This window comes from Herpailurus yagouaroundi, unplaced genomic scaffold (assembly GCF_014898765.1).
Source record: "Herpailurus yagouaroundi ecotype Mexico unplaced genomic scaffold, PumYag 211, whole genome shotgun sequence".
NCBI lineage: Eukaryota > Metazoa > Chordata > Mammalia > Carnivora > Felidae > Herpailurus > Herpailurus yagouaroundi.
The window spans coordinates 7,421,115-7,434,569 of record NW_024412442.1 but is presented as its reverse complement, the minus strand read 5'-3'; the positions used below and the strand labels follow the sequence as shown (position 1 = coordinate 7,434,569).

At 38.7% G+C, this 13,455-nt stretch overlaps 1 long non-coding RNA gene and 1 other non-coding gene across 2 annotated transcripts in view; one reads left to right on the top strand and one right to left on the bottom strand.

Annotated features, from left to right (window-relative positions):
* The window catches only part of LOC121016573 (uncharacterized), a 21,836-nt gene extending 18,109 nt beyond the window's left edge, over nucleotides 1–3,727 (bottom strand). Inside the window, exon 1 of the long non-coding RNA XR_005784363.1 lies at nucleotides 1,693–3,727. This is a non-coding gene — a long non-coding RNA (uncharacterized LOC121016573). The remainder of the gene's footprint in view (nucleotides 1–1,692) is intronic.
* Nucleotides 3,728–3,934: 207 nt separating this feature from the next.
* Nucleotides 3,935–4,040, top strand: LOC121016612 (U6 spliceosomal RNA). Its single transcript, XR_005784381.1, has one exon. It is a non-coding gene; the product is annotated as a U6 spliceosomal RNA (small nuclear RNA).
* Nucleotides 4,041–13,455: the final 9,415 nt, after the last annotated feature.

Here is a 13,455-nt window from a genome sequence, read left to right as displayed (position 1 = left end):
AAATAAATAAATAAATAAATAAATAAATAAATAAATAAATAAATAAATAAATAAAACAAGCTTTTTAAAAAAGAGATGTCGGGGCGCCTGGGTGGCGCAGTCGGTTAAGCGTCCGACTTCAGCCAGGTCACGATCTTGCGGTCCATGAGTTCGAGCCCCGCGTCAGGCTCTGGGCTGATGGCTCAGAGCCTGGAGCCTGTTTCGGATTCTGTGTCTCCCTCTCTCTCTGCCCCTCGCCCGTTCATGCTCTGTCTCTCTCTGTCCCAAAAATAAATAAATGTTGAAAAAAAAAAATTAAATAAATAAATAAATCAAAAATAAAAAAGAGATGTCAAATCACTATGTTATACACCTGAAGCTAATGTAACATTGTGTATCAACTATACTTCAGTAAAAAATTAAAAATTGATAAAAAAAAAAAATAGAGGAGAGTGATACCTAAACAGAATGCAAGGTAGGGAAGGTTTTTTTCTTCCTTTGCAAAAAAAAAAAAGATTTAAGAATATTTAAAAGAATATTTAATAAACTCTTTAAGAAATGACCAAAGGAGATCGAAATGTCAAAAAACAAGATGAAAAAGAGGTAATTCAATAAAACATGGTCTAGGTCCTGGGGAAGAGAGGACTAAGAACATGGTAGAAAATTCTGCCTTCAGCAAGAGGAAGAGTACTTTTCATTTTGCATCTCAGGGAGGCAGACTGAAGGAGGGAGAGGGCTGGGTGATGATAGAAGGACAGAAGTTGGGAGCCTTTGGTTCTCCAGTAAAAGATCAGGCCAAGGGAGGTCTGAGGGAGAGAAGGGGGGAAGGTGAGAGGGACAGAATGGGCAGATGGAGAAGGTTTGGGGAAGGGGAGAGAGCTGGGTGGAGGGGAGGGAAGGAGGATGTGATTGCGGGCAGTCCTGGGTTACAAAAATAATCGCTACTCATCACCCAGGCCTCCGCTGCAGAATCCTAAGGGTCAGACGGCAGGCACATGAGATCAACACTTGACAGGCAGGGGCGGGTCTGCATGGGAGGTGCAGGACTGGAGAGAGAGCGCCTCTGCTCTCTTTGCACCTAAGGGGTCCACTTCCCCACAAGTGGACCTCCCACCAGGAGATGGGGAGATGGGGTGGTTAAGGGCCTCCCGGCAGGTCTGCTTCAGTGACGAGCCCTGTGGAGCCCTTTCAGAATCATGCTGCACAGATGGTTAGGGGACACAAGGAAGTGAGAACACGCTTACCAACTTCACAGGCAAAGTGTTTTACAAAGGGTTTGTCGTTGTGTGTAGTTTTCTCTCGTAAGCTGTGACTCACACAAGAGCACTGCAGAGTAAGTTTTGTAGCTCGCCGCATGTCCAGGGAAATCTAGTGCATGCTCTGAAAAGTTGCACCTGCGGACCCTGCATTTTACAGACCAAGACCTTGGGGCACCGAATGGATAGGTAAGGAAGGCCACAGAGCTAGAAAATGCTGGCAATGAGCTGATGTAAAGCCTGAGTCTTAAACCATCATCCATTTTACCTGAAATACCCACGCGCATTTTGTACGCTCTCATTCACTCAATTAGTACACACTGAACATTCTCTGCTTGAATCCGGGAACGGAGGAAAGTCCCCCGTGTCCTACGTCAGGCATTCCTTTGGGCCGTTTCCCTCACCTACTATCACTGACAAATCCTGGGAGCAGAGCTGAAAGAACCTTAGCACTCACCCAAGTGCAGATGGAGAACCCAGTATAGCCCAGCTGCATAGCACACGCAGTCTTCTGTGAGGCTGTCTTCTCAAAACTGTGACCCGGGTTCTGCTTGCAAACCTCAAAAAGTAAAATTAAACGTAAATTTATGTTCTTCTTCAAGTTACTGTTCTTTTGTTGGAAACTCTGTTAGCTAGAACAGCACTGTCTAAAAGAAATATAACGTGAGCCATCTATGTAATTTTAAGCTCTCTAGTAGCCAGGTATTTTTTAAAAATACCGATGAAATTAATTTAATACTTTAACATAGCCCAATGCATCCAAAACTTATCTTTTGTAACATGAAATTAATATGAAAATTACTGATGGGATATTTTACATTCTATTTTTCATATGAAGTCTTCAAAATCTGGTGTGTAACTTACACTGAGAGCAAATCGCAATTTAGACTAGTCCTAGTTTGAGTGCTCAATAGCCATGTGAGGCTAGTGGCTTCAGTAATGGACCTCACGGAGATAGGAAGTTAGCCACCGTAAGGCAAACTGACATCTCCAAAATCCCATTTGTCAACTCTGGTTACGCTCCATGGCATAAGAGAGCACAACTCCATCCCTTTCAGAGGCCTTAACTTCTTTAATATGACAGATATCAAGCGTAGGTCTAGAATCGAAGTCACTTGCCCAAGGGCAGCCACTGAGTTGGTGGAAAACCAGGATGAACACATTTTCAAGTGTCCCGACTCCTAATGCTATGATCTTCCCATAATGCCATGCTACTTCCTCATATGTGCCCCTCAGAGCTGCCATTTTCCCAACACCACATTTTGCATATGGTAGGTATTCTATAAATTTTCTTTTATGAGAAATTATATTATGTATAATTTCTTTATGTTTGATTTTCTGATCAAAAGCAACATGTGCCATTTTGTACAAGCAGTACCCACACAAATTACTCTTCAACTGTCTTTATGTAGTTATTCAAATAGCTCAGTGTATATACCATGTGACACATTGTGTCACATGATCAGAAAGAAAAAACGATATTTGAGATGACCTCCTAGCCTTCACCACATCTGGCAATCACAGAATTATTTTGTAATCTTAAGCTACCTGCTACGGAATATCCCATAGTCTTTTTCTGGGAATCAGAGTTACCCAGAATACATCCCTCTGGAGAGGCAAGGCAGTCTTTTCTCATTCCTACATGTCTGAACTCTCTCCCATTCCCCCACTGCTAGTGATTCTGAGACCTCGTCTTCAAGTTCCTTCAGCACCCTGAAAATTAATTTGTTTGGACCTTTAGACAAATGTTTTCCAACTTGCTTCTCCCCAATCTAAGCTCTTACGCCAGTGACCCTCAAAGTGTGGCCTATGGCCCCAGTGGGATACCGAGACCCTTTTGGAAAAACAATTAACAGTATGTATTTTCGGTGATAAAATTCAAGCTTTCAAGTAAAAATAAATATTTTAAATAACTTGTTTCTGCTACTATGAACTTGGTAGCTTCCCAGTATTTAAAGACTTTTCTGCTGAGCTCAAGATGATATTAGCATATGTGCTTTTCCCTTTTTTACATTTACAATGAAATGTGCCCACATTTGGAAGATCTATACAAATCAGTGAGCCAATATGTTCCAAATAATCCATGCATGATGTTACAAAATTATACATGGGTAAAAGACCATTCAAAGAACAAGATAAAGCAACAGGTTTGAATTAAACAGAGCACAAAAGTTCGATGAGGTTTCCCAATCCCACACTGCAACAACCTTTTTAAAAATGACAACTTGAGTTTGATGATTATCAGGTAAGAATACCTACAACTACCTGAAAAGGCTCTTAAAATACTTCTCCCTTTCTAACTACATATCTGGGTACAGAAGCTCTATTTTCTTTATATACTACAACCAAAACAACATATCACAACTGATTAAATGCAGAAGCATATGTGAAAATCCAGCTGTTTTCTATTAAGCCAAGCATTAATAGATACTTGGGGAAGAAATGTATTTTCTTTTCAAAGAAGCCATCCTCATCACCAAAGTTTTGTTTTGGAAAGCATAATTATCTTCATTAAAAAATGTTATTTATGTTAATACGTACTGAGTTTATTGTTATTTTTAATTAATATTTCTCAGGTAATAATGTCTCGGATTTAATTTCGAATAGAGGAAAATATCAGTAAGTATAAATAACCCACATAAACAAAAGCTCTTTGAGGTCCTCAAGAAATTTCAGGAGTTTAAAAGAATCCTGAGACTGTGCTCGCTTTGGCAACACATATACTAAAATTGGAACGATACAGAAAGATCAGCATGGCCCCTGCACAAGGATGACACGCAAATTCGTGAAGCGTTCCATATTTTTAATAAACCCTCTTTGCGGCCAAAATAGAAGAATCCTGAGACCAAAAAACGCGAGAACCACTGCTTTGACTACTATTCTACCCTTTGCGGCTTGAAGGCTATGCCCTTTTAAAATAACCTGAGCGGCACCTGGGTGGCTCAGTCGGTCAAGCATTCGACTCTTGGTTTCTGCTCAGGTCGTAATCTCGTGGTTCGTGGGATCAAGCCCTGCATCAGGCTCTGCGCTGACAGTGTGGAGCCTGCTTGGGATTCTCTCCCTCTCTCTTTGCCCCTCCCCTGCTCATGCTCGTTCTCTCTCACACACAAAATAAACTTTAAAAAAAAAAAAAAACGAAACATGAAATTTCTCCTTTAGTTGCTATAGGAAGTAACATATGTAACACGTGGTTAGTGGCTTAGGCTTGGCGATCAGGCTGACCTGAACTTCATTCCTGGTTCTGCCACTTACTAGTTTTTCTAGGCTAGTTTTTCTAGGTTACTGAACGTTTCTATACCTCGATTCCTCATGCATAAGATGGATATAACTGTGCTTCCTATCATATAAGAATTAAATGGCAACACTTGTTAAACTCTTAAATCCAGAATTATCACCAGCATTACAAGAATTTACGCTACCTCTTAAGAGCAATACGGTGCTAATGTAACAATGGGAGGTATTCTAAAGCCTTGAAATTCTCTTCCTTCAGCAGGAAGTCATTTTTCCAAACATAATATACCAGTTCAATCTTACTCCAAATTCACCTTAATGATTTCTCATAACAGATTCCTAAGTACTAACAGCATTTTTTTTTTGTTATAAAATTGAAAAGCATGTATTGTGCCTACAAGATAGGTCAATTTTCATACAGCATCACTGTAATAACATCTATATTTAGGGAGAGGTCCTATTACAAAAGCTGAATCAAAGAGTTAACATGAGCAGGCGAGCCAATCAATTTCCCAGGCGCTGACTCTGATGATGAGCTTGGCAATTACCTAGTGATGACACTCCTATGTTTCAAAACTGCTTTGACTGCAGGTACACAACTTAATGGAGCCGATTAGGAAGCCTTTCTTTGTCAATGCATGCATCACCTTGGACATTGTAAGTCGCAGAACATGTGTGACATGTTTTCTACATAGTAAGCCTGTGTAAGACGCTGTAGAACACTTGCATAATCATTACAGTTGGGCCTATGATAATGCGAATTCCTTACTCAACGTAATTGACAAACAGCAGGAATTTCTTCGTATGTATCTCAGGAAGCCACAAGAATGTACTCGGATTAATACCTTATTGGGGCTCCCTGTAGCTAATTACAGTCAGATACATTTTGCTTTTCAAAGCCTCATCCACCTTTAAGACTTTAAAGGCATCATTAAAGTTGGACACTTACTAATTTACTTTCAAGTTTGCTGACTCTTTCATTTCCATTTTTCTATTGCCCATCTAGTCGTTTTTAAGTTCAGATATTGTATCTTTTGCTATAGAATTTCCATGTGATTCTTTTTTACAATTTCTCTGCTGAGAACTTCTATCTTTCTGTTCAAGTGTGTTTATCTTCCATCTCATGGGCCATAATTATAACAGTTGCTTTTATGTCTGATAATTCTAACATCTGGTTTATCTCGAGGCTGGCATCTCTTGCTTGACATTTTCCTTGGAAATTGGTCACATTATCCTGGTCTTCCTACTTAAGCAATTTTGGATACTGGGCTGTGTCAACTCGGGGTCTTACTAAAATTGTCTGAGAAATATTTTGTTTGTTTAAGCAGGCAATCAACCCAGTTAGGCTCAGATTGCAAATCCTGTGTCACTTTCTACGAACAGTAGTTTTGATCTCATTTTCATTTCTTGTCGACTTTTCCAGAGTTCCTTGGGTCTGTCTTGTGCACAGCAGCTCAGGAGTGAGCCCAGGACATGTGGAAAGTCACACACACAGGGAGAGAGGGTCCGCCTTTCCAGCTCTCCCCTCTTCAGGATTTTCCCATTCCCCCCACTCCATGCTCTTTGGCCAACAGGAGAGGCTTCTCCTGGCTCTTTGGACAGTAAACCTCCACTGCTGTGCATCTCCATAAGTGGGGCTGACCCCTGGCGCAAACCTGTAAGAGAAAAGAGGAACAGAAAGAAAAAGGGAAGGGAAGCATCCTCACAGAGGCTGCTTTTCCAAGTTCTGAGTCTCCTTCACAATCCGTCTGAGTTCTTAGGTATTTGCTTTTTTGTGTGTGGTCCAGAAATGTTTAGTTGCTGTGCACAGCAGAAATGGGCTTGAGAGGAATCAGAAGGTTCCCCACCTACTTCTCCAAGTTTCGTCTTCCACGCCTCTCCATGTCCCTCTCCCTGTTCTAGCTTTTCTCTTCTTACAGCTTCCTCAACGGCCAGGTTTGTCCCCACAACAAGCCACTCTGCTTGCTTTGCCCTCTGCGTAAACTCTGTTTCCCAGTCTGAAATCTAAATGACCTGCTCTGACTCCACACCACCATAATTCCACCTAGATACCAGGCATGCGGCATATACAGATGCACCTGATAGATGGCTACATGGCCTGCTTAACGGGAACCAACTGCTTTAAACAACAGTGTATTTGAAGTTCAGTTGAAAATAGGCTACAAGTACATTCAACAGACTTAAGACCAAAACAGCGAACTTTGCTCTCATTCTGAGTCTTGATACAAACACACCTTACCATCTTACCTCCCAAGAACTTTGCAAGACTGAGTTGTTTCTCTTTCATGGCGCGAACAGCGGTTAAGTATTTCTCTTCTTTGTTCATCTTGCAGGACTTAAAACCTTGTACTCAAATTTGCTTTTCTTCTGTCAGTAATAAAGGATAGGCATGACTCCATTACGATCGGTTGTTCACGCTTTTGTTTTTGGTTTGCTTTGTGAATTTGATTTTAGTTAAGAGGTGGTATCCTAGTATGGTAAAAATTTGAACCTGGGTTCAAAGCCAGTTCCCTACTTACTAGCTGTGAGGCCTGGGCAGCTTGAACACTCTTTCAGTTTCTGTGGACAAGTTGGGATGAAACCACACACCTTGAAGGGTGGGTAAGGCATAGGAAACGTCTACTACAGTGTTGGGCACAAGAGACGGGCACCAAGTATTTTCCTACAAGTCCTCCAGAACTAAGAGTTAGCATGAGCTCCCCCCCAGGGCTCTTTTCTTCCCTTTTCCTCCCTTTCTTACCTCAGCTTCCTTTCTCTCTGCTCTGTTATTTTGGTCTCTAGGTAGGTGACTTATCACAGAACTCCTATGAATTTTAGACATGCATCTCCAGGTTTTCTGAGAGAGCTGTGTTGAACTTTCTTGAGGAAGATTCAAGTTGCTTGAGATTTTCAAGTACCTCCTCGGAGGGATTTTACCTCAGTTGATCATGTTTATAGTGGTATTTTTGTTTTAACATTGGATTTTTTTGTTGTTGTTAATGGAAACAATGGCCTCAGTCTTCTCCAAGGACAACTCAACACATGAAACGGTGTCTGCTGAGTCTGGCAAACGGGAAATTTAATTTATGCCTACTCTTTTACCAAAGACTAAGAGTTATTCCCCCTTTCAAACATTCATTTGATGTACAGTACTAATAATTCTGAGAAGCCCATGCATTATTCATATGAATTGTGATGGCTATACGCAGTAAATAAGGATTAGCTAATTAATGACTTAAAGAACACTTACAGTTCCCTTGTTGAAGATAACCATGTAAAATGTTGAGCTGCCCTGCCAATGATATCTTCATGAAAATATTGAATAAAATGAAATAGGTTGCTAATTTTCACATCCACCCGTAAAACTTATATACATTGGTCTTCCTTACAGATAAGGATTGGAAAAGTAGGAGATCTGTAATTTCAAAAACATGATTATAATTGAAAAGAGAAGCATAAACATGACTCTCATCTGTTATTTTTCCTAACTTACAGGTCACGATGTATCCCAGTATCAGTTGCTTGGACTACTTGAGCTCAGTTTTAATACATAAAAAGCATCCTCACACTTAGGGTATTTTTATAGACTATATTTTTGATAAGCTTCGTAATCTCTACAGGTCACATTTAATGGAGTATTATTAAATAGAAAAGCATAACTAAATCTTGCCCCAAGTCTCCGGTATTTCAAGTGGAGTAAAAATATGGCTAATTCGTTGCAAATTAAGTTTGAGGCTTATTTATCATTACTATTGGAATATTCTTCCAAATTCCAATGAGGTACGTTCAAGAGACATGCCCAGTAAATAATGTTTAATCTTTAGGCCAAGACCAAAGGATGTACACAAATATTTCTTCTAAACTTACATGACCATTTTTCTCATGTTGGGGAAACCTATTCAGCTATCTTAAGTTTTTTCTAAAGCAAAATAAAATGTAAAAAAAAAAAACACAAAAACAACAACTCATCAGAGTCAGAATAGAAACGAAATGCAAAATTTCCAAAGGAAAGTGTCTTTAAAATCACTTAGAATTGTATTTTAAATTAAGAAAAGAGGAAAAGCTAATAGTTTACATTTTCTTTCAAAACCTCATGCCCCAGGTGCCTGCCCGGACGGAAGAAAACCGATCAACAGCAAATACCGTAAGATGATGCTCCAATAAATAAAAAGTTGCAAGTCTCTATCTTATCAAATTAACTCAATTATACTATTTGCCCATCATCATAAATTTAAATTTTGTGGATCTTGAAATGAGGTAGGGGAAGGAACGGTTTCCTCCTTTGTGAGAAAAGTTTCTTTTACTATTTAGATATTGGTGTTTTTCAAGAAACTTTTGTTCGTGAGTTAAGAATTAAAGCATATAGCACTAGGCCATAAATTTCACCCCTTTTGTTTCTGAAGTAACTCAAAACTTATAGCTTGTTTCCCATTGATAAATCATATATGGCATTTCCTTTCAGCTTTACAGAAATGTTTAAGGCTATAACTTCTACTGAAAAGCAGTTATCAAGTATTTTTGAGACATATACAGATTTCACAAGAAAAAATTTAAAATGAACTAAACTCTGAGAAAGAAGAGGAACCTATATTGTTTATATGGATTTTGCCAAACCAGTTTAGAAAACAGAATGATTTAGATTATTTTGGGTGTCATTCTCAAAAGTTACCCCTAGATAGATATACCAATAATGATCTTATAAAAACCCAGGAACTAATATAGAGTTGTAGGTGAGAATAAAATTTTATAAAGGATAATGGGGTGCATCTTGCTGTTTGATAGGATGGGAAAAAATTCTAACGCCACGGTTTCAGGGCTCTGTTCAGTCCTCACCTTCCCAGTGAGGGCTTTTCCAGACTGTCCTATCACCACTGCAATCTCATCACTTCTGCAAACCTGAACCCACCCCCCGCTCCACAATCCCCCAGCCAGCCACCCGCATTGCCTTATAACTGGCCAAGTGCTCGCTGTTTATCACCTAGCATCCCTCGCTGGGATGTAAACCTCATGGGAACGGGGATCTGCCGTTTGCCCATTGGTCTCAGGTATCTAAAACAGTGCCTGGCAGGTGATCCATAACGACTGACCTGCAATTTAATTTCTTTATTGCACCATGTTGTTGGTTTTAAGACATTGCCCTTTGTTTGGCTTAATTTTAAATCCCCCTTCCCCTCTTCCTTCTCTGACCCTTCCAAAGCATGTTAGAATATAATTAATTACGCTATGGCAACAAGTCGTCCCAGATCTCGGTCTAACTTAATATCGGTTTCTTGCTCATGCTAATGTCTAACATGTTTGATTTGAAGAAGTTCTGCTCCGTAAAGTCACTCAAGACCTAGGCTGACAGAGCTGCACCATCTGAAATGTGTCCAGTCCCTGGTCACTGCCAGAGGGGAAGAAAGGAACCCAAGGAGTGTGCGAGGAACTTAATTTGTAATGCCTTTCCTCAGAAGTGTCACCTCACTTTCACCGTCTGTTCATTGGAACTGACTAGTTACCATGGCCCCAGCCAAGCTCAAGGGGGTCGAAGTCGAGGGGAGCATATGAGAGGCTTGGTGGTCATTACTGTATCACATGTAACTCCTATGTCACAGCACGGATCACATTTTATTTTAATAAAACATTATTTCCTCTCCTGGCGTGGAAACTCCTGAGGGCAAAAGAGGGTATGTCTGTTTTGATCACTAATATTTTCCAAACATCTTATAAAAGGAAGGGGCTTGATAAATACTTGAGTAAAAAATTTAAAACCAAATATTCAAAATAATTAACTTTTTTAATTTTTTAAAGAAAAAAATACTCTCCATAGGAAAGCATTTGTTTTTATGTCCATCAGTAGCCAAATGGAACTTGATATAAACATTTCCAATACACCAACTTTGGTTAAATGCACAAGTTTGAAAATAACTCAATGCACACATCAGATGCTAACAAGTTCATTAATATCCAAGATTCATTCCTGTATGTCAAAGGTCATCCAAGGTAAACATTATTTTCATTACAATGAACTATGAGATTCCAGTGAGAACGGTTTGCCTCAAAGGATTTAGTCTCTGAACTTGGGAGTCTAGCATTCAAAAATTTAATTCACCCACCCACCCATCCACACTCGCATTTATAAACTTCCCATTTGGGCGATTTAATGACAGGAGAAAGTAAAAACTGAAAGGGCATTTGTAACCACTGGGTATCATTTGGACGACTGGATGGGGTGGGCAGAAAATACTAAAGGTGCACATAAATTAACGCCAATAAATGACAGTCTTCAGAAAGCCACACCTAAACATTTCCAGAATTTCACTAAACAGTTGACAACCTGAATCAGTAGAGCCGTGACTACAAGCCTTGCTCCATTCCAAACAAAACCTCTAACCATTTCAAGAACAGAGGAGAATCCACATGCAACAAGACAGACATTATCTTTAATTAAAAAATATATATACATAAATCCTTAACACTTCATTTAAAAATATGTGGCTGTATTTTAAAATCTGGTAATGCTCAAAGCTGGCAGCTGACCTCACTCATATGTAAAAATGTTCTTGAAATATCAGTATGTTGGTTTATACGTGACGTACTGCCCTGCAGCTAAATCTTTCTCACCAAAATTCTCAAATGACTATCAAAAAAAGAGCCGCATGTTCTAAGCCCCCAGGACACTAAACACGGTTTAAGTTCCAGAACTAAAGGTGAACCATTCATGAAATACTATTTCTGAGATGCTGGAAACCACACTAGCACAGAGACTTAAAGACAATTGACAGACAAGCGGTAGCTTTTTTTTTTTTTTTTTTTTTTTTTTTTGCAGGTGTTAAACTAACTCACTCTACATTGAACTGTTTGGGAACTATAAAAACTGAAAAGCTCATCCTCTTTTCCAACCTAGGAGGGAAATTGAAAGGTAACAGTGAAGTGAACTACTCATATAGTGTCTCACATATTCCGCTTAACTATTTAACACATAATTCCAAAATGCAAATATTTAAAATGGCTTTTGAGGAGATATATCTGCAATGTTAAGCTTGTCTAGGCTAAATAAATGTAACTATTTTATTTACTTAGACATGTATCATCCTGATGCCAACAGTATCTAAACATTCATAATTAAGCAACCGACTTGGAAAGGGCTCTCAGTAACTGCATATAATCTGCATCTGTAGCATTAGAAAGAATCAATTCACTGCTCATTTTCTGATGTAACTGAATACTGTAAGTCTACGTCAGAAATACTAACCTTATGGGCTTTGAGAGTATGCACAGTACAAATTTTATTATTGAAGAAAATATATATATGAATATACAGAAAAAAATGTATAGTCACTGAAGAATCAATAATGGCCATGTCTCCACATGGGGGAACTAGGAGTGATTATTTTATTGTTGTTGCTATGGAAAAGTATTCTCAAAATAGCTAACTTAAGAACCAAAGGGTATTTATTACCACCAATGAAATTATCTGCCCTTTCCTGTCTTCTTCACATTACAAGCTTTTAAAGCCTGGGCCAACCAACGTGACTTTACCAAGTCTAGCTACCTACATTCTAATACATTTGTAAGGAGGAAGCCCTCTTGAAGGACGGAAAAATAGCAAGATCATGGTTATAAAGGAACAGACTTGCTCCAAAATTAACAACAACAACAACAACAACAACAAAGTGGAGAAGCAACTTAATCATTAGGCTTCCTACAGCAATCTACTTCTATAGAAAAACCAGTCCCTAACATTTCATCTTTAAAAGTTTAAAATACTGTCCTTGTACCAGTTTAGACTGATTATACTGTTCCATTCACAAACCTTTCTCTCTGTGCTAGTTAACGGCACTCCGAATCAAAACTTCTACTTACGTCGTTTAAGACTAAGTCTTAGATGTCTGGCTAGTTTATCTGGCAGGAATAAAAGAACAAAAAGAGTTGGGACATTAGCAGCAAATTCATTAGATTTAAGGGTTTGATTTTTTTGTCTGCCTTTAGAAGCCTGCATGTTAAACACTGGTGATTTTTTAATTCTCAATGGAAATGGTGATGGCATTCACTTAACCAAACTAGCTCAAACTACACTGTAGTGAAAACATGCAATAAAAACAAAATTGCCATTAAATTCCTATTTTTCAGACATCACCAAGATCTTCTTATAAAACACAGTCATTTAAAACCCCAGTATAGTTTTCGTCCATGCTTAATAGACCTAAAAGTAAAAAAAATAAACCTGTTGCATACCCACACTTTTCATAGCTTAGATGATACATTATTCACGTTCATTTTTTAAAAAAGTCACGTGAGAAAATGTAAACTTGAATCACATTAAATTCCGCTGTTACCTAAGTGGTCTGCTTTATTTTCAAAACATTGGTGCAAGCTACACTTTCACTTACTGTCTTGCTATGCTTTGTTGAAAGGATACGCCTTCGTCTTTAAACTCTGAAGAACATTAGAAATAACCAGATTAATTCAAGTACACAAAGTCTTCCAGACTACTCTGGAATATCAACTTGTAAATGGCACAAGTCACAATGAGTAGATGAAGCTTCCCATATGTTGCCGGCAGTCTCTACAGAATCACAAAGAATGGAAAAGTCACAAAGTTGAAATCTGAAATCCATTTGGGGAAACTATCTTCAGACATCTGGCTTAGTAGAAAAAAAAAAAAAGAAGAAGAAGGGAAGAGAAGAGAGAGAAAAGAAAAGAAAAGAAAAAGAAAAAGGGGGGAAAAAAGGCAGAACTTTTCAAGAATCCTGAACTTTTTCAGGATTAGAATGCTACTTAATGTGCTTGAAAGAATTTATGAAGTGCTAAGGCCCTAAAAAAAGTGCCTCTCTTAAACATGAGTAGACGGATACTCTACTCCCAAGCTGACAAAGGCCCATGTTTTTTATAACTGCAGGCTTTGCAGGACAGCAAGGAAAAAGAAAACTTACAGAAAACTTAATCACATTTGGCTGCCCATCATTTAAAATTTCAATAGATTTAAGCGATTTAAGTTACACTCTCATTTAATAAAACACCCACACAA